The sequence below is a fragment of the Carlito syrichta genome, unplaced genomic scaffold, assembly GCF_000164805.1.
Source record: "Carlito syrichta isolate Samal-C Ts95f unplaced genomic scaffold, Tarsius_syrichta-2.0.1 Scaffold311026, whole genome shotgun sequence".
NCBI classification, from domain to species: domain Eukaryota; kingdom Metazoa; phylum Chordata; class Mammalia; order Primates; family Tarsiidae; genus Carlito; species Carlito syrichta.
This window is the reverse complement of record NW_007255122.1, coordinates 110,847-135,283: the sequence shown is the minus strand read 5'-3', so window position 1 is coordinate 135,283 and position 24,437 is coordinate 110,847. Positions and strand designations below refer to the sequence as shown.

At 39.8% G+C, this 24,437-nt stretch overlaps 1 pseudogene; it reads right to left on the bottom strand.

Moving 5' to 3' along the window:
• Positions 1 to 1,937: 1,937 nt before the first annotated feature.
• On the bottom strand, positions 1,938 to 2,333 carry LOC110596577 (annotated as a pseudogene).
• Between the last annotated feature and the right edge of the window lie 22,104 nt (positions 2,334 to 24,437).

The following is a 24,437-nucleotide window of genomic DNA, read 5'->3' as shown; positions in this document are numbered from 1 at the left end:
CCAGGCGGATCTCGAACCCGCGGGCTCAGGCAGTCCACTCACCTCAGCCTCCCAAAGCGCTGGGATTACAGGCTGAGCCACCGAGCCTGGCTAAGCTATATCTTAAGGGCAGAACTCCAGGGACTTTCTGTGCACTGGCTGCACCTACCTGACATGAAATTAATCATAGCTCCCTAACAACCGAAGTTCCCGTTTTGGTTGCCAAGCTGTGAGTGAATAGTAGCTCCGGTCACTCAGTTGCTATGTAGCCATTGCTGCAAATTTCACCTATAAAAGCTTGTCACAATCTGCACCAATTTGCCAAGAGTTTTTCTGGCGTTTGCCTACTCTTGACCCGTGCATTTAATAAATTCATAATTAATTAGACTCAACTTGCTGGCGCAACTTCTTCTTGCTTACTCGGTCTCTCCTCAAGATTCATGTTGAAACCTAATCAATGTGAGAGTATTGATTAGGTCATGAGAGTGGAGCCCTCCTGGGTGGGGCTGGTGTCTTCATGAAAGAAGCCACTGAAGCCGGGCTCGGTGACTCAGTCTGTCATCCTGCGCCTTTGGGAGGCTGAGGTGAGTGGATTGCCTGAGCCTGCGGGTTCGAAATCCGCCTGGGCAGCACGACCTCATCTCTACAATAAATCAAAAAATCAGCCGGGCGTGGTGGCGCACGCCTGTAATTCCAGCTACTTGGAAGGCGGAGGCGGAAGGATCATTGGAGCCCAGCGGGTCGAGGCTGCGGTGGCCGGGAGCGGCCACTGCACTCCAGTCTGGGTGACAGAGTGAGACTCCAACTCAAAAAAAAAAAAAGAAAGAAAGAGGCCACTGAGAGGGCCTTCCCAACTTCCACCCTTTGAGGACACAGCAAAAAGACGGCCCTCTGCGAGCCAGGAAAAGGATCCTCACCAGACACTGGGAGTGCTGACGCCTTTGTCTTGGACGTCCTGCCCCAGAACTGCAAGAAGAAATTTATGTTGTTTACAAGTCACTCGGCCTGCGGTATGTGTTAGTACAGCCCAAGCCAAAACAGGGTTGAGTGAATTTAGATTTAGATGACTGAGATTACATTCTTCTTTACATTTTGTCCTCTTTCAGTTTGTGAAGGATTGGGATTTTTTTTCATTATGTATTAAAGTCTTTTTGTGAAAGTACTTATGTATTTTACTTGAATAGTAACTTCTACAAGGAGGAGTGGATAACTTTTAGATGTTTCTAACTCGGTGAGAAAATGTCTTGTTCTGTCAATAATTAATGACATAATTATCACAAAATCTCTGAGGCTGTAGTAGTTTGCTCTGACATGATTGAAGGCCATCTCCTATGCGAAAAACTGTTTTAGAACCATAAGTAAACACAGTTTTCTACTACTTATATGCTTAAAATATCATTTAAGAACTGTAACGTGATAAATCCTTGTAATTACCAAGTTAAACCTTCTATTCTTATAGGAAAGTGGGTTTTTTTTTTTTTTTTGCCTTTTCAATAAATTGACAGAAGGAAGAGGTGCACATAGAGTGAATAGAGATGTCATTTTTTTTTTTTTGTAATGATGGGTCATTCTAAATTTAACAGTTTTCTTTCATGTCTTTTTTTTTTTTAACTAGAGAGTAGGTCTCACTCTGACGCCCAGGCTGGAGTGCAGTGGTGCGATCACAGCTTAGCTCGTTGCAGTTTTGAACTCCTAAGCTCAAGAAATCCTCCTGCCTCAGTCTCCCAAGTAGTTGGACTACAGGATCAAGCCACTGGCTGATCTCTCTTGTCTTTCTTTCTAAACACAAAGTCATGGACAATCTGCTGCTTTCTATCAGTTTTTTTTCCACCACATGAAGAGTTTTTAGTTTATTAAGCTGGTTGAGAAGAATCCAAACAATGGCCACAGATACCGTCACTGCATTAACTTTAGTCCTTTGCCTGCTCTCGAATCTCCAGCTCACTGCTGTGGACACTTCATTTCTTCTTGCCAGCACCAACACTGGCCTTTGCAGCCCCCCTGACTTTCTTCATTCTGTTCTCGTGTTCCCTTCGCTGCTTCCTTGAGATCTTTTTCTTCTCATACAGGCTGTGTCTTACAAGCCGACGTCTGGGTTCACTTTTCTTTGCACAAGCCAAGGAATCGTAAATCATGCCAGAGCCAGTGGTTTTGCCATCACCAAAATGAGTTCTGAATCCAGATACAAAGATGACATCTGGTGTTGTCTTGTACATTTTGGCTAGTTTTTCCCAAATTTCTGTCTTAGGTACTGTTGTCTTCCCAGGGTGAAGGACATGGAAGACAATTTTTTTCCGCTGAAGCAGATGGTTGGTCATGAATTTCCTGGTCCGAATAGTAACTCGGTCGTTCATGATGGCTGCTGTTCCTCAGGCAGTCAGGGAAGGAAAGAGTGTTTTCTACTGTTAAAAACACATTCGTCAAAGTTTTGTTCCTCAGTAGAAACCTGGAATTCTTAGTTTCAACTGTGATTCAAATGAAGTTTCAGTCAAAGAATTTGGGGCCCACCATCATTAGTTTTCGTCACTTTCTTTCAGGTCCCTAACCACGACCACGTATTTATTTCAGATAAATTTTTCTGGCATTTCTGTGAAGTGATTTTTTTTTTGTGGATAAGTCATACACATTTCTCATAAGTTGTATTTTCTCTTTCATATCTTTCACCTTTTAAATTGATCTCCAGAAATTGTTTCCTTTAACCAGTTTGACTCCAACATCCAAAAAGGAAAAGGAGCTTGGTGACATGAGAGATTAGCAGCCTTTTAAATCTGGTTCCTGGTTGACTCAAGAGCATGATCTTGCTTCCTTGTGAATTGATTTGTCTTCTGTTATGACACATAATACCATGATGCCACTTATAGTGGTAGTAAGAATACAAACTTCTTTTTAAAAAAGTTACTGAAGGCCAGGTGTGGTGGCTCAAGCCTATAATCCCAGCATTTTAGGAGGCCGAGGTGAGAGGATTGCCTGAGCCTGTGGGTTTGAGACCAGCCTGGGCAACATGGTGAGGCCTCATCTCTACAATAAATCAAAAATGAGCCAGGCGTGGTAGCGCAGGCCTGTAATTCCGGTTACTCGGAAGGAAGACTGAGGCGGAAGGATCGCCAGAGCCCAGCAGGTGGAGGCTGCGGTGGCCGGGAGTGGCCACTGCCCTCCAGTCTGAGTGACAGAGTGAGACTCCAGCTCAAAAAAAAAGCACCATTCTCATTTATGTGGATCCAGCACATCAAGAAAGGTCGTGGGATTCTTGAAGTTAAATGTAAAAGAGGAAAGAAGGCTTTCACCGTCAACTCTGGGCAGAGTCCTGTTCCTAAAACAAAGACTTGGTAAGTGCTTCTTTCCAAGGGACTGCTTGAAAGGGACCGAGGCAGTACAAGTATCTTGAGCTGAGAGCAAAACTTGACCTTAAGATATGTGAAATAAACATTTGACCGGAAAATAAAAGCAGTTGAAAGTGTGATTGCAAAGCTTTCCTTTGGAGACTCTTTTGCAAGAAGGTAAGCTCTCATTCACCTTTGCAACAAAGCCAGCTCTGTTCTGGAAAAGTCACTGGCATAAGTTTTGCAGTTACACCTGTAGAGTGTGGCAGTTCAGAGGACTCGAGAGCCTGGCGACAATCTTCTATAAGTACACTCATGAATGCCAAGTGTTCATCTTAAATGTTGAAAAACAGGAATATGCCTGTGAGTTTTTTTTTTAAAGTGCGCACCCTTTGATTGCTTAATTTAATTTTGGAGAATAAACGATAAATATGCATAGAGCTACAGATACAAAATACGCATGTGTATGCTGTACACAAATATATATAAGTGTGTGGCTTTGGGCTGGTGGCTCCATCTCTCTGTGCCTCCTTTTCCTAGCCTGCACATGGGGGCTAATATTGGTACCTGTCTCAACATACTCTTGTGAGAATTAAACAATATATTAAAGTACTTAGCACAGTACTGGGCATATGGTGGACTCCCTGCAAGTGTTTGCTGTTCTATTATCTGTAGTCACAATGCAAAATACCGGTACAGTGTTTGCCTGGAGTCTTGGGGTTTAAACTTAACCTATACCCACTCCCTTTCCCCTCCTAGAGTGTTTTGAATCAAATCCAAGACATTACATTATTTCGTCCACAAATATTTCTGTTTGGGTGAGATCTAATTTAACAGTTGCATAATATTCCACCAAGGGACCTTTAAGCCTGCATTTAAACACTCTTATGTAGCCAGCCATATTTTTGGTGATAGATTTTAAACTTTTTACTACTGAGCATAAACTGTTTTCTGTAGTTGTAGTGTATATTTAAAAAAATTGTATATACTATAAACACACATATTTTGTATGTGTAGGTATATGCATATTTATAATTTATTCCCCAAAATAAATTATACAGTCAAAGAGCATGCACTTTTTTTTTTCTTTTGAGCTGGAGTCTCACTCCTTGGCCCAGGTTGGAGTGTGGTGGCATGATCACGGCCACCCCAGCGTCAACCCGCTAGACGCCAGCGATCCTTCTGCCTCCACTTTCCAAGTAGCCAGAACCACGCCTGGCTAATTTTTCATGTATTGTAGAGATGAGGTCTCTCCAAGTTACCTGGGCTGGTCTTGAACCTGCAGGCTGAGGCAATCGATTTGCCTCGGCCTCCCAAAGTGCTGGGATGACAGGCTGAGCCACTGAGCCTGGCCAGGGTATGCACTTTTAAGAAACACTTATCCGATGAGGCATATTCCTGTTTTTCAACATTTAAGATGAACACTTGGTATTAATGAATATGGTATTTCCACCAACAACATGAGGTCAGGGTGTTCAATGCTCTATCTCCAAGAGCTAGACCAATGTCTGACACATAATAATGCTCCATACATTTAAATGAATAGATGGAACGCCATTGCATCATTCCTGCTGGCATTCATTCTCTTGTGAGACAGATAGTTATGGAGGCCCTGCTTAGTTCCAGGCTTTGCGGCAAGTACTGGGTGCACAGTGGTAAGCAGTGCTACTCTCCTTCTATCCACATGGAGCCAATTTCTTCCCCAGATTCTCAGCCTGCGATGAGGTCAGCATGAAAATCCAGAGTGAGTATTTAGAAGACAGGCATAGCAGTAAGACAGAGTAATTTTATATTTTATGAATCTCTTAACAAAAAATTAATTTGTATTTTATATGTTAAAAATTTTGGGGGGCCGGGCTCAGTGGCTCAGCCTGTCAACCCAGCATTTTGGGAGGCCAAGGCAAGTGGATTGCCTGAGCTCGCCGGTTCGAGACCAACCCAGGCAAATAAATTAAAAAAAATTAACTGGGTGTGGTGGTGCATACCTGTGGTTCCGGCTCCTTGGAAGGCTGAGGCAAAAGGATCACCAGAGTCCAGGTCGATGCTGGGGTGGCTGTGAACGTGCCACTGCACTGCAGCCTGGGCGATGGAGTGAGACACCAACTCAGAAAATATATATAATAATAATGTTTTTTAGTCCTTTATTTTAGTATATTCTTACAAAAGTATTTGTTTAAGAAAGGGGGGGAACACCACCCACCCTTCACTACACATAGTACGAGAATCAATATTCTGCTCAATATGAGTGCGGGAAGAAAATACTAGAACTTTTCACCATTCATAAAGCATAAGTAAGGCAATTGAGCTTCAAGAATATTTGGTTCCGGTAGACTCTGTTTTCTCATGGGGGTCTATGTATCCAGTCCCTTTCAAGCATGATTGCAAGGCCTCCAGAGAGAACAGTGGACCTCTGAAACACCTGTGACCAAGGGCATCACCTTCTCCTTGTTGCTTTCAGTGTTTTACGGTTTGGTTGAGTCTAGTTAAATGTACTTGGAGATTACATTACCTGGAATTAACTAAACCGACACTACAAAATGAACAAGAGGCTAAGAAGACAACAGCAAAGAAATTGTAAACTGAAACACCGACATAAACACAGGCTAAAAATACAAAAATGGAATAGTTGTCATTCTTAACATCTAACCCAAACTCCTTATCAGTCACACATAAGGCAGAAAAACAAACAAACAAAAAACTCATCGGACTTGACAACAAATCACACAAAATTGAGATGACCAATGAGCAAAATATGAAAAATGTGTGCATAGCCAATCATAATGAGCCTCACCTGAATGTCTTGAGAGATATGCGAATAATAGCATGAAGTGATCACACAGACCAAGTATTTACAAAGCGGGCATCCGGAACACAAAGACAAATATCTACAAGTTTGTAGATGTGTTTATTGAGAGAGATGGTCCCTTGCAACCACCTGGTACTACGTATTGGATGTTAGAAAAAAAGTTAAAATAGCAGCAAAATAAACGATAATCTTCAACATTACGTTTTCCAGGCAGACACTGTGATTCTTTCTAAGTCGACTTTCTGAAGTTTGCTAGGCTATGATCACCAGGCATGCACTTCCCCTCCCTCCAAGAATCGGGAGTGCTTGCAGTTCTCAGAGCTGGTCTTAGAGAATGCTTCTGGTTTGGGGCTGTTAAAAATACAGTGTCAGCCGGGCTCGGTGGCTCAGCCTGTCATCCCACGCCTTGGGAGGCTGAGGTGAGTGGATTGCCTGAGACCGCGGGTTCGAGACCCGCCTGGGCAAATTGGTGAGATCTCATCTCTACAATAAATTAAAAAAAAAATCAGCTGGGCGTGGCAGCGCGCGCCTGTAGTTCTGGCTACTCCGAAGGCTGAGACGAAGGATCGCCGGCGCCCAGAGCGTCGAGGCTGCGGTGGCCGGGAGCGGCCACTGCACTCCAGTCTGGGCGACGGAGTGAGACTCCAACGCAAAAAAATAGAAAAATAAATAATAAATTAAAAATAAAAATAAAAATACAGTGTCATGGTCATCCACCTCTCTGAGTGAGGTCATCCCTTTTTCCTGCAGCGCAGTTCTCAGTAAATAACCGTCATTTGAAATGTGGTGTGTATGGTCTTATCTTCAAAAATGCTCATTACTTCCCAAACATATTCAATATTTCTTGCAAAATTTCACTGAATTGGAGGAAAAAATGATTAGAAGCTTTTTAAAAAAACAGCAGAAGGCAAACAGTTACACTATACTAAGTACCAGGTCTCCCGTCTCCCCCACCAGGAACACACCTGTGGTTGAGTAGGGGGATTTACTGGTTGTTGTCCCCAGAGAGAACACACCTGGGAAACTGTGTACCTCGAAGGAAGTGGAAGTTGGAAAGAAACTATTATGGGATTTGGATTTGAGGTGGGCGATTTGGGGGAGGGCTTGAGGACATGGGGCTTTGCTGAGAATTGCCACTGTCAGTAAGCAGAAACAATTTTACAACTGGGTAGCTTAATAAACCCTGTCTTACAAGAGAGGCAAGATTGCGATTTACAAAGTCGCAGCAGTTACTTACACTAGCCAGGAGAGGGCAATGTTTGGTTATTTTGTGATTTTGGAGTATGCTTTTTTTGCAAAAGAATTATTTTTATTGTGGTAAGAACACTTACCATGAAATCTATCCTTTTGGTACATTTTAAGTGTATAGTACATTATTGTTGGCTTTAGGTACAAAGTTATGCAACAGATTTCTAGAGCTTATTCATCTCAGCTGAAACTTTAGGCTTATTGATTAATGATTTCCAACTTTTACACTGTCAGCCCCTAGTAACTTCCATTCCAGTCTTTGATTTTATGGATTTGACTATTTAAGATGCCTCATATAAGTGGAATCGTGCAGCACTCGTCTTTATGTATCTGGCTTATTTCACTTAGCATAATATCCTCAAGGTTTTTCAAGCTGGCATTTATTGCAGAACTTTCTTCTTTTTAAAGGCTGAATAGTGTTCCATTACACACATGCAGGTGCAAGCACGTGTGTGTGTATATCTTTCCTTTTCTCTTTCCTTCCTTCTTTCCTTTTTGAAATTTATTTAAAGAGATGAAATTTCACTGTGTTTCCCGGGCTAGTCTTGAACTTCTGGGTTCAAGTGATACTCTTGCCTCAGTCTCCTGAGTAACTGGGACTACTGATACATGCCACATGCCTGGATAATTTTTAATCCATAGTTGGGAGTCTTACTATGTTTCCTAGGTTGGTCTTGAACTCCTGATCTCAAGCAATCCTCCTGCCTTGGCCTCCGGAGTAGCTGGGACCTCAGGTGTGCTGCTCTGCTTCCCGTATGCCAAATTTTCTTTATCCGACACTCGGGTTGTTTCCACTTCCTGGCTATCGTGAATGATGCTACAATGACCATAGCAGGGAAGAGATATCTTAGGGATACTGATTTCAGGTTTTTTTTGGATATATATTCAGAAGTGAAATTGCTGGATCACATGGTAGTTCTAATTTTAATTTTTTGAAGAATTTCCATATTTTTTTCATGGCAGTGACACCATTTTGCATTCTCACCAACAGTGTGAGTAGATTTCACTTTTTTCACTTTCTTGCCCACCCTTGTCTTTTGTTTTTTGCTAATAGTCATCCTGACGGGTGTGAGGTGATTCCTCATTATGGTTTTGATTTGCATTTCCCTAAAGATTAGGGATGATGGGCATTTTTTTCATGTATCTATTGGCCATTTGTATGTTTTCTTTGGAGAAATGTCTTTTCAAGTTCTCAGCCCATTGAAAAATCAGTAATTAGTATTTTGTTACTGTGTACATTTCTTACATATTTTTGATATTAACCCCTTATGAGGTTTTAAAATATATTCCCTCATTCTGTAGCTTGCATTTCACTCTGTTGATTCTTTGCTATGCAGTTTTTTAGTGTGACACATTTTTGTTTTTCTTGCATACGCTACTGGTATCACATTCATAGAATCAATGCCAAGATCAATGCCATTAGGCTTTTCGCCTATATTTTACTTTAAGAGTTTAAAATTACAGATCATTTGGTTACATGAGCATGCCAGAAACCCCACAACATTTCGGGTCTAGTTTGTAAGTTTTTAGACTGTTTTGAGTTGATTTTTTTTTTTTTGAGTTGGAGTCTCACTCTGTCACCCAGACTGGAGTGGAGTGGCCACTCCTGGCCACCGCAGCCTCGACCTGCTGGGCTCCGGCGATCCTTCCGCCTCAGGCTTCCAAGTAGCTGGAACTACAGGCGCGCGCTACCACGCCTGGCTCATTTTGATTTATTGTCAAGATGAGGTCTCACCAAGTTGCCCAGGCAGGTCTCGAACCTGCGGGCTCAGGCAATCCACTCACCTCAGCCTCCCAAAGGCGCTGGATTACAGGCGAGTTGATTTTTTTTATGTATGGTGTAAGATGAGGGTCCAATTTCATTATTTCCATGTGTAGAATCAGTTTCCCCAACATCATTTGTTGAAGAGACTTTCTTCATTGTGGAATCTTGATACCCTACGTGGATTTATTTCTGGGCTTTCTGTTCTGTTCCATCGGTCCATGCGTTCATCTTTATGCCAGTAACATACTGTTTGATTATTGGAGCCTCTTGCTGTGTTTTGAGATCAGAAAGTGTGATGCCTCCAGATTTGTTTTTTCTCAGGATTTGTTTGGTTCTTCATGGTCATGTATGGTTCCTTAAGAATTTTAGGATTTTTTTTTCTATTTTTAAAAAAATGTCTGAAATTTTGATGGGGTTGAATTGAATCCGTAGAACACTTTGGGTAGTATGAACACTTTAACAATATTAAGTCTTCCAGTTCAACAAACACATAATATCTTTCTATTTGTTTATGTCTTATTTGAATTGGAGTCTCATCCTGTCACCTAGACTGGAGTGCGGTGGCCGACCTGCTGGACTCCAGCGATCTCCGCCTCAGCCTTCCAAGTAGCTGGAACTACAGGCACGCACTATAAGCCCGGCTAATTTTTGATTTATTGTAGAGAGGAGGTCTCGCCAAGTTGCCCACGGGCTCAGGCAATCCACTCACATCGGCCTCCCAAAGTGCTGGGATTACAGGTTGAGCCACCAAGACCGGCTATTTTCTTCTTTTTTTTTTTTAACAAAAATTCAGGTTCTCACTCTGTAACCAAGGCTGGAGTGTGATGGTATTATCATGGCTCAGTCTTGACCTCCTGGGCTCAGGCTGTTCTGCCTCAGCCTCACAAATAGTTGGGAACATAGATGTCTGCCACCATGGCTGGTTAATTTTTAAATTTTTTTGTAGAAACAAGGTCTATTTTTCTCAGATTGGTCTCAAACACCTGGACCCAAGCAATTCTTCTGCCTCAATCTCCCAAAGTGCTGGGATGACAGGTGTGAGCCATCATACTCAGCCTTACACAACTGATTTTTGTATGTTGATTTTTAAATTCTATGACTTTACTGAATTTGTTTATTAATTCTAAGTTTTCTGATAGAATTTTTGGCGGTTTTTAAAAAATTTATAAGTTTTGTTGTCTGCCAACAGTAATAATTAGTTTTCTTCCTTTCAGGTTTGGATGTTTTTTTAATTTTTTTTTCTTGTCCTAGTGCTCTGGTTAGGACTTCCAGTACTAATGTTAACCAGAAGTGGTGAGAGTGGGCACCCGTGTTTTGTTCCTGATTTTAGACAAAAAGCTTTCAGTTTTAAACTACTGAATATAATGTTAGTTGTGGGCTTTTCATATATGACCTTTATTAGACTGAGTCATTTTTTTCTACACTTTAATTTTTTTTTCCATGAAAGGGTGTTAAATTTTGTCAAAAACCTTTTTCTGCATAAATTGAGATAGTCATGTGATTTTTATTTATTATTTTATTGATGCGGTATATCACATTAATTGATTTTTATGTATTGTGTCATTCTTACACCAGGGATAAATCCCACTTGGCCGTGGCATATGATCCTTTTAATGTTGCTGGTGGGTGGTTTGCCAGTATTTTGCTGAGAGTTTTGCATCTATATCAGAGATACCGGACTGCTTTTTTAAGAAATGGTGGTTACCTAACTTTGGTGTCAAAGTGATGTTGACCTCATAAAATGAGTTTGGAAGTGCTCAATTTTCTTCAATTTTTTTGAAAAAAATTGAGAAGGATTGGCATCAACTATTTTAATTGTTGGTAAAATTCACTGGTGATACCATCTGGTCCTGGGCTTTTCTTTGTTGGGAGGGTTTTGATTACTGATTCAGTCACTATTCTAGTTATGAATCTGTTCAGAGTTTCTGTTTCTTCAACATTTGGTTTTGGTCTGTTGTATATTTTTAAGAATTTATCTATACCTTTAAGTTATCCCGTTTTTTGGCATATACTTATTGATATCAGCCTCTTATGTTCCTTTTTTCCTGTGGCATGAGTTTTTTGAGTAGGAGTCTGTAGTGCAGTGGCATGCTTGTAGCCACCACAGCCTTGACCTGCTGGGCTCAGGCGATCCTTCCACCTCAGCCTTCCAAGTAGCTGGAACCACAGGCATGTGCCACCATGCCTGGCTAATTTTTTGATTTATTGTAGAGATGAGGTCTTGCCAAGTTGCCCAGGCTGGTCTCAAACCCATGGGCTCAGGCAACCCTCTAGCCTCCACCTCCCAAAGTGTTGGGATTACAGACGTGAGCCACTGTGCCCGGCATAAAGTGAGTTTCTTATGTGTAGTATATAGTTGGGTCATTTAAAAAACCCATGCAGCAGTCGCTCTATGTCTCTTTATTGAAGAGTTTAATCCATTTATATTTTAAATACTTATAGATAGTGAGGAATTTACTATTGCCATTTTGATAGTTATTTGCAATTAGTCCTATAGGTTTGTTTTTTTTTTAGTCTGTCTTTTCCTCCCTTGCTGTCTTTCTTTGTGTTTTGTTGATTTTTTATATTAATATGCTTTGATTAATTTCCATTTTTATTTTGTGTAAGTATTACAGACACTTTTTTGTAGCTACCTTGAGGCTTAAATAAGATACCTTTTAGCAATCTAATTTAATTTGATAATAACTTAAGGTCAATCTCATGCAAAATCTCTACACTTTAACTTGTCCCTTATGTTATCAATATCGTTATTTACATCTGTTTATCTTATTTTTTCCATTTTTATTTTTTTTGAGTTGGAGTCTCACTCTTTCACCAAGACTGGAGTGCAATGACATGCTCACGGCCACGGCAGGCTTGACCTGCTGGGTTCAAGCAGTCCTTTTGCCTCAGCCTTTCAAGTTACTGAAACTACAGGTGTGCACTACCAAGCCCGGCTAATTTTTTTTATTTATTGTAGAGACGAGATCTCACCAAATTGCCCAGGCTGGTCTCGAACCTGTGGGCTCAGGCAATCCTCTCACCTCAGCCTCCCAAAGTGCTGGGATTACAGGCTTGAGTCACCGCACCTGGCCTATCTCTGCTTAAACATATTTTTAGCAATAGTTATTTTTAATAGTTTTGTCTTTTAACTTTTATATTTGTATTAAAATTGATTTATCACCACCATTACAGTCATATAGTATTCTGTATTTATTTACATGTTTACCTTTCCTATTGAATTTTATATTTCCTTGCACCATCATGTTGCTGTTTATTACCTTTCATTTCTCTTTGGCAGTGCATGTAAGAGAGGTCAAGCAGTGATGAACTTCCTTAACTTTTGTTTGAGATAGTCTTTATATTTTTCATTTTTGAGCGACAGTTTTGCCAGGCTTAATATTAATAGTTGGTCATTTTTTCCTTTTGGCATTTGAATTACACCATCCCACTCTCCTCTAGCATGTAAAATTTCTCCTAAAAAAAAAAAACACTGAGAGTAATAGTTTATTTATTTATTTAAATTTTAAAGACTGTGGCCAGGCTTGGTGGCCCAGCCTGTAATCCCAGCACTTTGGGAAACTGAGGGCAAGAGGATTGCCTAAGCCCGCGGGTTCAAGACCAGCCTGGGCAACTTGGCGAGGCCTCGCCCCTACAATAAATCAAAAAATTAGTCAGGCTTTGGAAAATTTTCAACCATTCATCTTTTCTTTATGACTTTTTTTCCCCTCCTTGGTGGTACACACCCTGGAGAGGGAGGCTCTGTGTCATTCTTATTTATTTTTTTACTTCAGTAGAGTTAGGGGGCACAGATAGCTTTTGGTCTGGGCTTTAAGTGTACTCTCCACATCCATCTGTGTACATTGTAGCTGATAGGTGATTTTTTTTTTTTTTTTGAGTTGGAGTCTCACTCTGTTGCCCAGACTGGAGTGCAGTGGCCGCTCCCGGCCACCGCAGCCTCGACCTGCTGGGCTCCGGCGATCCTTCCGCCTCAGCCTTCCGAGTAGCTGGAACTACAGGCGCACTACCACACCTGGCTGATTTTTTGATTTATTGTAGAGATGAGGTCTCGCTGCCCAGGCGGGTCTCGAACCCGTGGTCTCAGGCAATCCACTCACCTCAGCCTCCCAAAGGCGCGGGATGACAGGCTGAGCCACCGAGCCCGGCTGATAGGTGACTTTTAAAAATTCCTCCCCCACTTCTGCGTCTCCAGCATCCATTATACCATTCTCTATGTCTATGTGGATCCTTGGCTTAGCACTGAGGTTTGGATTTCTGTTCCTGTGTTAGTTTACCTGAGATGATGTTCTCCAATTCCATCCAGGTTGCTGCAAAAGATATTATTTCATTTTTTTGATAGCTGAATAGTATTCCATAGTGTATATATACCACATTTCGTTATCCAATTATTAGTTGATGAGCATTTAGGCTAATTCCACATCTTTGCAGTAGTGAATGAATTGTGCTGTAATGAACATGCAGGTGCAGGTGTCTTCTTCATACAATGATCTCTGTTCCTTTGGGTAGATACCTAGTAGTGGGATTGCTGGATCACATGGCAGATCTACTTTTTGTTATTTGACAAATATCAGTGCTGATTTCCACAGAGGTTGTACCAATATACATCACCACCATCAGTGTATAAGTGCTCCCTTTCCTCTGCATCCATGCCAGCATCTATTGTTTTCTGATTTTTTAATGATGGTCATTCTGACTGGAACAAGGTGGTTTTGATCTGCATTTCCCTGACAATGAGTGATGTTGAACATTTTTTAATATGTTTGTCAGCCATTTGAATATCTTCTTTTGAGAGATGTCTGCTCATGTCATTTGCCCACTTTTTTTTTTTTTGGTACATGCCTGTGGTTCCAGTTACTTAGAAGACTGAGATGCCCTGTTTTTAATAGAGTTATTTGCTTTTCTTGTTGCTGATTTGAGATCTTTGTAGATTCCGAATGTTAGTCCTTTGTCAGATGTATAGTTTGCAAATTTCTTCTTCCATTCTGCAGGTTGCCTGTTTGCTCTATTGATTATTTCTTTTGCTGTGCACAAGCATTTTAGTTTCATTAAGTCTCGCTTATTTTTGTTTCTGTTGCATTTGTTTTTGAGGTTTTAGCCATAAATTTGTTGCCTATGCGACGTTCAGAAGAGTTTTTCTTAGGTTTTCCTCTAGGATTTTAATTGCTTTCGACCTTTACGTCTTTAATCCATTTCAGGTTAATTTTTGTGTATGAGGGAAGAGAGGGAGAGAGTTACATTTTTCTGCTTGCAGCCATCCAATTTTTCCAGCACCTTTTGTTGAATAAGGTATCCTTTCCTCAGTGTATGTTTTTGCCTGCTTTGTTGAGGATCAGTTGGTTGTAGGTATTTGGGTTTATTTCTGAATTCTCACTTCTGTCCATTGGTCCATGTGTCTGCTTCTGTACCAGTACCATGCTGTCTTAGTTACTACAGCCTTAAAGTATAATTTGAGTCAGGTAATGTGATGCCTCCAGCTTTGTTCTTTTTGCTTAGAATGGCTTTGGTTATTTTGGCTCTGTTTTTGGTTTCATATGAATCTTAGCATTGCTTTTTTTTTTTTTTTAAATTCTGGGAAAAATGATGTTGGTAGGTGGATAAGGTTTTGTTGAATCCGTAGATTACTTTGGGTAATATGGTCATCTTCACAATGTCAGTTCTTCCAATTCGTGAACACAGGATGTTTCTCCATTTGTTTGCATCCTCTACAATCTCTTTCAGAAGACTGTTGTAGTTCTTCTTGTAGAGATCTTTCACCTCGTTGGCTAAAGACATTCCTAGCTATTTTAGCTTTTTCACTACTATTGTAAGTGGAATTGAGATCTTGATTTGATTCTCAGCTTGGATGCCATTGGTGCATAGGAGTGCTGTTGATTGGTACGTGTTGATTTTGTATCCTGAAGTTTTACTAAATTTGTTTATCAAATTCAGGAGACTTTTAGAGGAGTCTTTAAGATTCTCTAGTTATAATATATTGTTGGCATACAGAGATAGTTTTATTTCTTCTTTTCCAATTTGGATATGCTTTATTTCTTTTCCTTGCCTGATTGCTCCGGCTAGGGCTGCCAGTACTTGTTGAATAGGAGTGGTGAAAGTGGACATCCTTGCCTTGTTCCAGTTCCGAGGGGAAATATGTTCATCTTTTCTTCATTTAGGATGACAATGGCTGTGGGTTTATTATTTTGAGGAATGTTCCCTCTATGCCTATTTTGCTGAGGGTTTTTATCACAAAGAGATGCTACATTTCTCAAGTGTTTTTCTGCATATATTGAAATGATCATATGATTTTTGTTTTTAATTCTGTGAAGCTAGTGGATCACATTTATTGACATGCATGTTGAACCACTGCTTGCATCTCCAGTATAAAACCCATTTAGTCGTGGTGTTTTTTTTTATGTGTTGTTGAATTTGGTTTGCCAATACTTTGCTGAGCATTTCACATCTATGTTTATAAGGGATATTTATTTCTTTGCTGTGTCTTTTCTTGGTTTTATTATCAGAGTGATACTGGCCTCTCAGAATGAGTTAGGGAGAATTCCCTCCTCTTCAATCTCGTGGAACAGCTTCAGTAAAATTAATACTAGTTCTTTCTGGAAGATCTGGTAGAGTTCAGTTGTGAGTTCATCAGGTCCTGGACTTTTTGTTGGGAGACTTCTAATTACTGTTTCAATCTTGCTCTTCATTATCAGTCTGTTCAGAGTTTCTATTTCTTTTCTTTTCTTTTTTTTTTTTGAGTTGGAGTCTCACTCTTGACCCGACTGGAATGCAGTGGCACACTCCCAGCCACTGCAGCCTCGACCTACTGGGCTCCAGCAATCCTTCTGCCTCAGCCTACCAAGCAGCTCGAACTACAGGAGCGCGCTACCACGCCTGGCTCATTTTTGATTTGTTGTAGAGACAAGGTCTCGCCAAGTTGCCCGGGTGGGTCTTGAACCCACGGGGTCAGGCAATCCACTTGCCTGGGCATCCCAAAGTTCTGGGACGACAAGCTGAGCCACTGAGCTCCGCCCAGAGTTTGTATTCCTTACTGATTCAAGGTTGAGGGTTGTATGTTTCCAATAATTTATTCATGTTTTCTACATTGTTCAGTTGGTTTGCATAGAGAGGTTCAAAATAGTCTTGGATGACCTTTTGAATTTCCATTGTATCAGTTGTTATGTCTCCATCTTTATTTCTGATTGAGCTAATTTAAATCTTCTCTCTTTCTTTCTTAATTAATCTGGCTGGTGGTCTATCAATTTTGTCTATCTTTTCAAAGAACCAACTTTTTGTTTCATTGATCTTTTGCCTTTTTAAGAAAATTTAAATTTCATTTAGTTCTGCTCTGATCTTTATTTCTTTTCTCCTGCTGACTTTGGACTTGGCTTGTTTATGATTTTCTAATTCCTTGAGGTGTGATGTTAGGTTGTTGATATGTGATCTTTTAGTCTTATTAATGTAAGCCTTAAGTGCTTTATTATTTTTTTTCTGTGCACTGTTTTGACTTGTTCAGAGGTTTTGATAACTTGTTTTATTGTTACCATTCATTTTGAGGAATTTTTATTTACTTTTTATTTTTATTTTTTTCAGTTGAAGTGACACTCTGTTGCCCAGGCTGGAGTGCAGTGGCATGCTCACAGCGATTGAAGCCTCGACCTGATATGTTCAGGTGATCCTTCTGCCTCAGCCTCCCAAGTAGCTAGAACTACAGGCATGCGCCACCACACCCAACTAATTTTTTGATTTATTGTAGTGATGAAGTCTCATCAAGTTGCCAGGGCTGGTCTTGAAACTGTGAGCTCAGACAATCCTTTCAACTCAGCCTCCCAAAGAGTTGGAATTATAAGTGTGAGCCACGACGCCTGGCCAAGAATTTTTAAATTTTCACTTTGATTTCATTATTGACTCAAGGATCATTCAGGAGCAGATTGTTTACCTTCCATGTTTTTTTTGTTTGGATTTGTGAGAATTCTTCTTGGAGTTAATTTCTAGTTTGATTTCACCATGGTCTGACAAAGTGTTTGGTATGATTTTGATTTTTTTTTGAATTGATTAAGACTTTATTTGTGGTCATGATATTGTCTATAGTAAATAATTCTTCATGAGCTGATGAAAAATTGTATATTTTGTAGTTTTGGGGTAGAAGGTTGTGTAGATGTCTTTTTTTCCCATTTGTTTTAGGGTCTGGTTTAACTCCAATGTTTCTTTGTTGAATTTCTGTTTTGATGATCTGTCTATTGTTGTCAATGATGCGTTGAAGTGTTCCACTATTATTGTACTGCTGTCTGTCTCTTTGTTGAAGGTTTAGTATAAATTTTTTTTATAAAGCTGGAGGCTCTGGTGTCAGATGCATTTATATTTATCATTATATAATAGCTGTCTTTGTTTTCTTTTTCTTTTTTTTACTGTTGTTGAAAAAAGTGTTTAAAAACTTAAAAAAGTGAAAAAACTATTTATCTGATACAAAAATGGCTGCTCCTACTTATTTTTTGTTTCCATTTGCCTGGAATATTTTTCCCCATACTTTACTATGAGTCTACAGGAGTCTTAGTTAAGTCGGTCTCTTTGAGGCAGCCGATATTTGGGTTGTGTTTTTAAATCCATACTTCCAGTCTCTATCTTTTTAGTTGGGTATTGAGAACATTTACCTTCATAGTTAATAACGATATGTAAGGTACTGATCCATTCATCACATTGGTTGTTTTATTTTCTCTGTTGTGATGGTGTCTTGATTTCAGCATTTTTTAAAATTGGTGTATTTTGACCTTTTGTTTCAGTGTTTAAAATTCCTTTCAATATTTTTTGTAAAGTTCGCATAGTGGTGACAAATTCCTTCAGTGTTTGTTTGAGAAAGACTTCATTTCTTCTTCTTTTATGAAACCTGGTTTTGTGAGATGTAGATCCTGGCTGACTGTTATTCTGTTTGAGAAGATTAAAAACGGGACCACAGTCCCTTCTGGTTTGTAGGTTTCTTCTGAGAAGTATCCTGTTAGTCTGATAGGTTTACCTTTGTAAGTTATTTGATGCCTTTGTCTCACTGCTCTTAAAAACTTTTCCTTTACATTAACTTTGTATAGCTGAAGGATTATGTCTTAGGGATGATGTTTTTGAGATGAATCTTCTGGGAGTTCTTTGGGCTTCTTGTATCTGTATGTTTAAATTTCTGGCAAAACCAGGAAAGTTTTTCTCCATTATTCTTTCAAAGAGTCTTTCCAAAACTGTTGTCCTTTTTTCATCTTAGTAACACCTAATGATTCTTAGGTTTGGACATTTTACATAATTCCACACTTCTTACAGATTTTGTTCCATTTTATTGATTCTTTTTTCTTTATTGTTGTCTGATTGAGTTGATTCAAAAGCCTTGTCTTTAAGTTCTGAGATCCTTTCTTCTGCTTGTTCTAGTCACTGTTAAAACTTTCCACTGCATTTTGTAATTCCCTGCATGGTTCTTTCATTTATAGAATTTCAGCTTTTTTTAAAGGTGTCTGTCTCTTTTGAAAATTTTTTATCCATGTCCTGAATAGTTTTTTTCAATATTTACATTGATTTTCACTTTTTTCCTGAAGCTCATTCAATTTTATAGTCAATGTTTTGAACTCTAGGTCTGATATTTTAAGCATTTCATTTTGATTACAGTTTATTGCTGACTAGTTGGTATAGCCTTTGGAGGACGTTAAAGAACTCTGTTTCCATATTGCCAGAATTCTTTTTCTGCTTCCTTCTCATTTAGATAGACTAATTCTTCTTATTTGAGGCTGGCAGGGAGCTGATGTAGGTACTGTAGGGTTCCCTTAGTTATATATAGCTGTGGTGTGGTGGGTTTCTTAATTGCCAGCTGTGGCAGTCCTGTGCCTTGTACTGCACTGGCTCACGGCATCCCGGGTGTTCATAGTTGTTTGAAAAGTGGTGTTAGCTGGGTTCTGGGATGAGGTCTTCTCCAGAGTTAAGGTATTATATCCTATGTGGTGGGCTGTACTGTTGACCTTCAGTCAGGTGTGATACTTGTGGGAGAAAGCTCGCCTCACTGGTGACCTTGGCATTTCTCCTTGGCGTGTGTTGCCTCAAGGAGGTACCCAGCCAGCCTAGGTGGAGGCCAAGACTCTAGGGATTACTCAAGTTCTCTGTTCGTTTTAAGCATTTGAGGAGGGTGTTGGAGGAAATGGACCCAAACACAAGTACATGCTTCTAGTCACTCCAATGGGGATTAGGAGACTGTCTCACACTACTGGGGCAACACTGCCATGCAGGGCAGACAGAGAAGAGTTTCCATGGTGAGTGAGAGGTTTCTATGGCAACAAGTCTCACTTGGCTCTGCTTTAACCTCAGGTTAGTACATGATCTGAGTGTCAGAATGCAGCCTGCTTTAGGGACTTAGTTCTTCTGGTGTAGCCCACTGTAGCCAGGAACTGACTGCCGTGTAGAGTTTGCCCTTGGGGCCTGTCTCCTCCCAGGCTGGCAAGAAAGCAGGCTGCACATGGGTTGAGTTTTGGGGTGACAGCTGCTGAGGATAAACCGCTCCATGTGGTTTTGGTGGAGCATGACTGAGGGCCAGACAGTTTCCCAAGAGGGCCTGGAGTCCTGCGAGGCTCAGGAGGTCAACCAAGTCAGTGGCATGAGCATAGAACTCCTGGGGAGTTTGTTCTTGGGGCCTGTCCTCTCCCAGGCTGGTAGAAAGTGGCTGCTCAAGGGTTGAATTCCTGGGCTAGGATGGCTATGGCTGAACCGCTCACGTGGATTTTGGCAAAACAAGGCTGTGGGTAAGGCAGGGTCCTCTGAGGGATTAGTGTCCTGCAGGCACAGGGAGCCCACCAAGTCCATGGCAGATGCACAGAACTCCTGAATTCCCTGCAATCACTTTCCTCACTGCGTCTGGAGGCTGGTGGTAGACTGCGGTGGTCCAGGAGAGAGTCTAGCTGGTTCCAGTATGGGATGATGGATTTTTCTCTTCTTTATATTATGTATTTGTTATCATTTTTATTATTTTTTTAAAAAATTGTGGGGCATGCTGCTGGCCTGTTTCCTCTCTGAGTTCTGAAGAAAAACTCTCTCTACCTTGTTTTACTCTGTAGGAGAAACTCTAGCTGCTGCACGTTGACCATCTTTCTGTCCAATCCCATTATTTCTTTGAATAATTTTCTGATTCCTTTTCTTTTTCTCTTCCTTCTGGAACTTTAATAATTTGTATATTGGTCTTCTTGATGGTGTTCCTTAAGTCCCCTAAGCTTTCTTCACTTTTTAAACTTTCTTTTTGTTCTTCTTACTAAATAATTCACAATGGCCTGTTTTCAAGTTTTGAAAATTATTTCTTCTGCTTAATCTAGTTTGCTGGGAAACCCCTCTAGCAAAATTTTCAGTCCAATTATTACTTTCTTCAGTGTTCTGTTTTATTTTATATTTTAAATATTTTTCTATCTCTTTGTCGAATCTCTAACATTATCCATGTATTATTCTCTTGGCCACAGTGAGCAACTTTAAGACAAGTATTTTGAATTCTTTGTCAGGTAAGCCATATAACTCTGCTTGATTAAGTTTGATTTCTGGAGAGTAATCTTTTTTCTTTTTTAAACATATTTGCCCGATTCATTATTTTTTCTTGACTCTGTGCAGGTGTCTGCACATTAGACAAACCAGGTACTACTTCTGGTCTTCACAGAAGGGCCTTGTACAGGATATGACCTCCATCAATCAGATTGGGAAGAGATTCTGAGGGTGTCTACCAAATATTTACCTCCCTAGGGAGAAGCAAGTTGCTATCGTTTGTGCTCACTCATTTTGTGAGGAGAAGGAAGGGGAGCTGGCCCAAGTCTTTGCTAACCTAGGCTGCTGTTTTCATTCTTCTCTAGACTGGTAAGTTGTGGTGGGCTCATCTGAGCTCCAAGAATGACAGGACCAAGGTTAGTTATTTGGGGAGCTCCCTTGGGAAACTTGGAGTGTTGAACAGGGGAACCAACCTCTCCCTTTCCTGGGAGAAACTAGGAGCTAGGAGATCTCTTCTTGGTTGCATGACACAATACTAGAAACAGAATTTCAGCGAATGAGTATCCCAAATCTCCATAACAGTTTGGCGAGTCTGGTTTTGTAGTTGCCTGAAGGAAACCAAGAGCACAAGCTGACAGAGTCCTCGTGTCCTTTGTTTTATGTTCAAGGAACTAAGCCTACATTTCCTTTTCCTCCCCTGGCCTTTTGGTTGCATTTCTATGGATAGCCAAGCAGGGCCAAGTCTCGCTCGAACCGGCTCATCCTAAGTGATTGCCTTGCTTAGCACAGATATTAAGATACGCATAGTTTAGTCATTGATACTTACTCTGCTTGTGTGATTCAACTCAGACATTAACACATCCTGCTTGTAAGGTTTCAGCCTTCCTTTGTGAGATTTTTGTCCTATATAAGAGGCATGTGATAAAATAAACTTGCTCTCTCTTGCCCCTTGCTACCTGAGAGGGAGTCCTCCCAATCCCGCTGTTTCTCTGTCTCTTTCTTTTCTCATTCCCTCCCCCCAACTCAGGCCCTGATCAGCGGAGGCTGGACCCCCGCAGTTGCCTAGAGTGCAGGAGCTTCTCACTTGGTTTTTGTATTTCTCACAAAGGAAATTTGTCCATGAATTGTTGCTGAAGTGGGAAGTTTGTGGGGAAAGGATGGTCCCAGCTTTTCTATTCCAGCATCTTGTTATTGTCAAGTGTTGATGTTTTGTCTGTGTTCAGATATGGTAAGAGTGGTCTTGATTTTGTCGTGATTAATCATGGCTGCAGAATGACCTTGTCTGATGTTGGTGCTCTGAGAAATGATTTGTGTCCAAAAACAGAGCACTCAAACCTATCTCTGAAAATGGTTCTCTTTTCCAGAACTTTGTCATTTACTCTGAGGAACTAGGAACCCGTTCCGAGGTTTAAACAGAAGAATGTCACTTTGGTCTTGTGTTTAAAAGAGACTACTTGGGATGTTAGGTGGATAATTTGTTTTATAATACAGTGCTTTTACATACTTGGGAAGACATAAATCTGTGTACTAATCTTTCATAAAATTGCTTCAAATACTCCTTTTTTTCTGATGATTAGATTTTTTCAAGGCATCTTTCATTATGTCTTAATGAATATGACAGAATATAACCAGAAAAATAGCAACCCTGATTTTTTTATATAGGTTAATTTAATGCTTTTTCTACCAAAAATTCAACCAAAGTTTTGAAAAAAATTTTTTTTAAGAGTCCTGGTTTAATAACTTACCACTTGTATATCTAATCCTGAATTGCACCCCACATCTTTAAATTAAAAAAATAAAAAATAAATAAAATCAGACAATAAAGCTTAAAAATAAATTTTTACTTGAGTCTTTCTCACATAATCAATACACTTAATTATATTAGCTTAAACAGAAAAGAAAAGAAAAGGAGAAAGAAAATACTAGGCACTTGATTTTATACTGTAGAAATAAAAGGCCAATTTTTATTTCACCTAGTCACCATTTTGTTTTAAGTTGAAACCTCTCAATCTGAATACCCAGAAGTATATTTTACACAAGCAAATAGAAAACCTTCTCAGAGATTAGAAGTCCCAGGGCTAAATAAAACTTTTCCTCCATTTGAGAATTGAAGGAGCATTTAGAGAAACGTGTTTTGTGCTGGGCTGCCCCATTGGAGAACATTTCTGAATCTGTCATGCCAAGCTTGGAGATAGGACATTGAACAGAACAATGTGAATATCCTCTTCTGACAACTTATTTCTCTAAAACTTTTGTGTCATATGTCTGCACCTACACATATGTATTCTAATACCTATAGTTTAAAATGCAATTATTTAATATTTAAACCACTCAAAAACATTGTAAAGATTGTAACGAAAACCTACCACCTGGATTTAACAGATATTGACATGCATGACAAAATATAACTTCAGACATTTTCTTAGAGATGAATGGACTTAAAGTTTTGATATCTGTCGACAGGAAGTGAGGAGGAAAAGCTTCTATGGAATGCCAAATGGATGGACTGTGTCAATATGACTTAAGTACTGTGGATGATATTTAAACATTTCTATTGTATTTTTGCCACCTGTGTGATTTCAAGTACTTATTTTCCTTCTACTATTGATCCATATGTTGTAATACGCTACTCAGGTATTAAGGATGTCTAGAATATGAATAATTTTTATAAAATGTGGTCTACAAAAGGAAAAACACTTTGTGAAAATTGTTCTGAAAAGGAAGATGCCTAAATAAATATTTCTAAAATGCATCCTTTTTTACATTCGTTTTTCTTTTTGGCTGCTTTCTTCCATTTTAGTTGTTTTTCTCTACCTCAAACAGTTCTGGAAAGACTCAGTTCTAAGCCTACCATCTTTTTTAGTATTTCCTTTCTTAGTCATGCCTATTCTAAGATTTTGGGTAATATATTAGGTTGCTTTATATTTTCTCTGAATTAAATGTGATTCTAAAAGAAAATGCACATACCTACACACATATCATTCCATAACACATATTTTCTAAAAAAAAAAAAAGATTACATCTGAAAATTAGAATTAAATGTAACCAAAGTTATAAAATCAGGTGCATTTTGTGTTTTGATTTTAAATTTGTGCTATTAATATATAGAGTTTTGTACTTCATTATTTTTTATATCAGCATTGCAAATGCATTCATGTTATCCTGAACTAAAAAATTAATTTTAATATTTATCTCTATTTCTCTCTCTCGCCCAGGCTTATAAGCTATACCTTTCCCTTCGTGAAGATGAAAATATCAGCTTCTAGTTCCTGCCCAATGACCACATTCGGCCACAGTCAGTATTTTGAGAAAACTAGATTTGTCAAGGAAGCAAAATTAGGATGTGCACCTGCTCTTGTGCAGAATTCCTGATGGGCCAAGCATGGATGACTTTGCCATACGCTTGCCTTCCTCAGGCCCCTTTGCACTGAAGCTTGAGGCCCTCTGCCTCTTCGGTGTCTCTAGTCTATCTCAACGGCTCATCTCACTCTGTTGGTCTTTGCAGTATTCTCTCTCTGCTCCTCTGCCCTCCAGTGTCTCCCCTGTCAGTTTTCCATATAACTAGTGATGTGTCATTCTTATGAAGCACAGACCTGATCACATTCTGCTTAACGACCAAGCTAGCAAGCAAGGAATGTAAACTAATTTTAATGGCTTTTGTGACCTTCACGAACCGACTTTGGCCTATCTTTTCAGTATCTTCCGTATCATTACAGATATATCCTACCATGTGACTGTGTACCATTCCATGAAAACTGCATTTTTTGTCTCTGTGCTCTTTTGGCTAAGTTGTTTTTTCTATATGCAGTGTCTTTTCATGCCGCTTTGCTTGGCACAGTGTTATGCATTCTCCAAGACCAAGTCA